Source organism: Polyergus mexicanus, unplaced genomic scaffold, assembly GCF_030449975.1.
Source record: "Polyergus mexicanus isolate NDT 795.1 unplaced genomic scaffold, iyPolMexi1.0 SCAF_28, whole genome shotgun sequence".
In the NCBI taxonomy this organism is placed as follows: domain Eukaryota; kingdom Metazoa; phylum Arthropoda; class Insecta; order Hymenoptera; family Formicidae; genus Polyergus; species Polyergus mexicanus.
This window is the reverse complement of record NW_027223348.1, coordinates 384,100-388,975: the sequence shown is the minus strand read 5'-3', so window position 1 is coordinate 388,975 and position 4,876 is coordinate 384,100. Positions and strand designations below refer to the sequence as shown.

General features: G+C 45.4%; 2 pseudogenes; both read right to left on the bottom strand.

The window, feature by feature from the left end:
* Positions 1-511: 511 nt before the first annotated feature.
* LOC138943616 (uncharacterized) lies at positions 512-1,610 on the bottom strand (annotated as a pseudogene).
* A 1,540-nt stretch (positions 1,611-3,150) lies between these two features.
* Positions 3,151-4,479, bottom strand: LOC138943614 (uncharacterized; annotated as a pseudogene).
* Between the last annotated feature and the right edge of the window lie 397 nt (positions 4,480-4,876).

The following is a 4,876-nucleotide window of genomic DNA, read 5'->3' as shown; positions in this document are numbered from 1 at the left end:
CTGCAGCGCGTCGCGTTTACGAATCTCTCCCACTCGTCTGGTGTAAGATGCGTCATAGGAGCATCGGTATCGAGAATAGTCTTCGCGCGAAGCGCTAGATCGTGCAGTTCTTTAACGAACCACAATACGCAATCCTCGCCGCGATAAGCTTTGTAGGTCGAGCTAACGCCATCGAGCGCGCATCGCGCGTAATATCCGGCGCTATAGACTTCGTGATGCTGAACGATAGATGTGTTCGACGTTCTCCTCTCCTCTTTCTTCTTCAGTACACATTCGAGATCGGCGTATACCACGAATGGAAGCCGCTCCTTTCTACTATAGTTGCGAAACTCTAACCATTTGTCGTCTTTGGTAGGAAGGACTATAACGCACTCGTTCATCCTTCCGCAGTCCACGCTGTGAGCCGATAACTTATCGCTCGTTCGAAAATAGGGCATGCATCTGCGACATAACGCACATTTTTAAATCGCGCGCATTATCAACATCGCGCGACGATTCTTTTAATTCGTACTCACCGATCGCATATATGCGATTTATGTCGACTACCGCTCAGTTGCGAGCCGACGAGTCGCGACAGATTCTTGATCCACGCGAAATGTGTCGCGTTATCTCGTCGCGTCGTATCGTCAAAATACAGCAGATTAATGTGTCTGTCCTTTTTATCGTCAGTGAGACGCAGAGGAACGACGCGACAGGTTCCCTCCTTTTTATCTCGAACGGTGTACACATTGATAGATATGTCGTTAATACGCTGGAATCTAGTAATTTTGTTCAAACTCATAGGAAATTTAACGTCCTCTAGATTCAGCACTGTCGTGTAATGCGGGTACGAAAATTCCCGACCCGCGTTTTTTTCGGCTGGATACAGAGCGGCGACCACCGCCCATGCGAAACACGCATTGTCATTAGATTGCACGTTTATTACCGCTCTCTTCAACATGATCTCTCGCGGTAATTTGACGTGGCACCCCGCGCGCATAGGATTGTATCTGTTCACGTTCACCGTTAAATTGAATATTCGCGATAACGCCCATCCGCTATCGCGCTCCTGAAATTCCTCCAACGGCTAGAGTAGCGTCGACCATTCGCTTCTCGTACCACTCTCGCAAGTCGAAAAGAGGTAGAAGCGGATAATTCTTCGTGACGATAGTCTTAACACCGATCTTGTCGCCCGAGACGAACTCGCCGATGAACGCGGTATTGACCTTAACACTGTTATATCCATCCATAACATCGCGTATTCGATCGAGCACGGTATCTCTAGCGTTCTCGAGAAATCGCAGAGGTTCGATATAATCGAAATTAATAACCGTACCGGTTAAAACGCGTCTAGAGAAAGCCGTCTCGATCTCGGACCACGAGAATCCCTCGCGTCTCTCTACACCGCCTCCCACGCGTTCGAAACGTCGACGCAGATCGTCACGCGCGCCCGTCAATCGAACGATTCGAGCGATAAGAGAATTGATCGCTCCGGTCGATCTCCCCCGGCGCTCGCCTCGACACCTCTCCCTCAGAGACTCGAGACACTCGTCGCACCGTCGCGCCCACGCGCGATACGCGTCCTCCGTCGCGACGTTCCGCACGCTATCGAGAAGATCGCGCGCCTCCATCGTTTCTCGATTCGTCACTCGTCGTCTAACGAACGCCAAGATTTTTTACAAATAAACCACGTCTCTTCCTCGTCGTAATTCTCGATATAGAACAAAGCTCTCGTCTCGCAGCCGGCGCACCAATTATTCGACACGTCGAAAACCTCGTCGACGAGATCGCAAGCGGGTACTATTTCGCTATACACCGTTTTCGTCACGTGCGTCGATACGCTTTTCGCGAAACTCGAGCTACGCGCGCAATAAGTGCAATATCTCTCGTCCTCCTCGAAATAATTTCCGTTCTCGAATCGGCAACCGAACTTAAAGAAACAATGCACGACGTGATTCACCTCCCACGAAAATTTCGGAATTCCGTATCGCCGTTTCCAATTGCGATAAAGCAAATAGCCATCGGCTCCGACATTCGCGAAAGGCTCGTCGAATCGCGTCTCGCTCGCCTCTCACACGAACTCTTCCGCGAAGCCGATCTCCTCTATACAGTACAAACGGTGCTCCATATAACGTTCGCGTAGTTCCTTCTTCAAACAATTCGGTATCTCCAAATTCCGTATATTCTCGATACTTCCGATTCGAACATTCACCGCTCTTCCGGCTAATCTCGTTAAAGCGCTCGGCGCGCGCTTCGTCGCGCCGCGAAATATTCTTGAACGTACTAATACCTCGAGACCGTCGCAGCGTCCTTTTATAACGGGGAAAAATAGCGAGGACCCGCCCCGATTAACCGAGCCGGATATTCGCTCTCGGACGCGTCTCGCCACCGGACGCGCGACGTCGCCGGAAAACGGAAAAAAACTCGCCTCGAAACGCAATAAGCGCGCTCGTATCGCCGCTAACGCGCGCCTCGAGAAGAGGAGAGCGACGAGGGACGCCCCTCCGTCCGCTCGACCGCCCACCGACGATCCCCCGCCCCCTCGACGCCGGGCGCCCGCCGTCCGCTCGCGGATCGCGCGCTAGAAGCGTCGCGCGCGTCCCTAAAGAATCGCGACAGCGGATCGCGCGCTTGAAGCGGCGCGCCCCCCTAAAGAATCGCGACAGCGGATCGCGCACTAGAAGCGGCGCGCGCCCCTAAAGAACGAGTCGCGTCAAGGTCGAATCGGGAGGAACCACCCCCCGAGCGCCATCTCTCGAGCGCTCTCGGCGACTCGTACCCACCGCTCCCCCCGGCCGCGCTTCCCCTCTCACCCTACTTACCCCCCCATACACCCGCCCAGCCCGATCTCCATCCCTCGGGCGCCTACAAACTGCTCCGAAACTATCTCTCTCTCTTACTATCTCTCTCTCCCCAACGGTAACCTCTCTCTCACACTCACAACAAACTGAGCCAAAAACGGCCATACTATCCTACTAAAGCAAAATATAAATATAACAGAAAATATTACAGTATTTTCTCTCACCACTTTTGAAAAAAATGTAAGAGCGACAAAATTAGAAAGCAAAAGAGAGAAAAATATGAAAGAAAGATGCAAGAAAAAGAGAACATATGTTCCCTGTATGCATCCCTGTAAAAATAAAAATAAACAGTTTACAGCATAGATACATCTTACATCTTCTCGCTGTGTATAATAACAGCGACAATATATTGCAATGTTTCCAAATTATTTTCTCCATCACTGTCGCTATCATCCGTCGATGTGCTTTTGGGAAAAGGCATCCTGTAACATTTTGCATAGACTTGATCTGGATGAACATACAAAATTTCGCTGTTTAACGTAGCGCACTTATATATTTGAAAAATAGAAGATACCATGTCAATGTCATAAAAATCATGAATCTCCAAAAATTTTTTAACACCCAAACGAAAGGAGTTATTATCCACAACAATATTAAAGACGATACAGATCGATCCATCACGTAAGATGCAACAATTGTCACGTACATCTATACCTAATGATATGTTATTAAATTTAATTTTACGATATTGAATACAATTATTATCATTATTATGCGGCATAGATACACGAATAGACGAATCAACATCTTGATTATTGCTTGTTCCATGAACTTCTATCTCTGTCATTCTATTAAAAAACTGTTGGAGAGGTACACCTGGTTTCCTACAATATTTCTTGAAAATTGACATATTATTTTTATAAGGAAATGCGGAAAATGAATCTAAACAAAACGTCTCACATCGCTGATAAGATGTAGAAGACCGTGAACATTGAAAGTATTACATGTTGGTCCATATAGAGCTTCACTTCTATAAACAAATTTTTGTAGCGCAAGTTCTGCAAAGCTTAAGTGTTGTCTAGGCGATGAATTGCAGACCATGATTCTTATTGCTGCGTGTAAGAATAAAAAATGGTTCCTCTAATACACCGTACGTTACAACTGGGCCTGTATAAAGAAGAAATTGGCGAAATTTTGTCGCTTTATACTTGGAACATATATCGAGAGATCTGGGACGTCTTGCAAAATTAGATGGACAATATTCTTTAAGATTATTTAGTCTTGTAGACATAATATAGATGGATCTTCCTGATAACTTCGACAGACGTGAATATTTTCCGTATATCCATGCAGACAAGAGTTTTTTCATTACGCCCAAGCATATAAGGTGCATGTACTCAAAAGGAACTTGTGAAATCATACCAATTGGAAGCATTGATAATGGGCTTCTACCCTCTTTATGATGATCTTCATCTAAACACCTGATATATTCTTCATCTGTACGAAGAGGATAATTAATGCCATTGAAAACATAACGATCTTTATGACGTATCCCAGAGACTTTACACTTGGAACAAGGCTGGCACGATACATGACTACGATGATTCAAAATAAAAGCTCGAGCAGGTGCGTCATCTATAAAACATCTTAATCGTATTGGTATCTTATTACCATGAAAATTAATACCTCCATTATACATGATTTTTTTAATATCCGCAATGAATTTTTCCAGGAAAATATTGGGATCAATTAGCTTATGTGTACCTTTATAAATTCCAACTACTATTAGCCTTGCATGTTGTATATTTGCAACTCTACATTGGATTGGCCAGAATTGAATGCTGTCTGATTTATCTAAACTACATCCGTCAATATTGAAATCTAGTTCCAATTGATTAACCATAGATGTAATGGAAATATGTGAAAGATATTTAATAATACCTGCTTCTCTCTACATCAAAATGGATATATTCTCCTGGTTCTACATTAGACACGACAGCACGTGTACGTGGTGTATCGAGAAGCGTTCTAACATCTTTCGGTAATTTATTAAAATAGGGATGTGTTCGAAGAAGAGATAATATGCTATTAGTAGG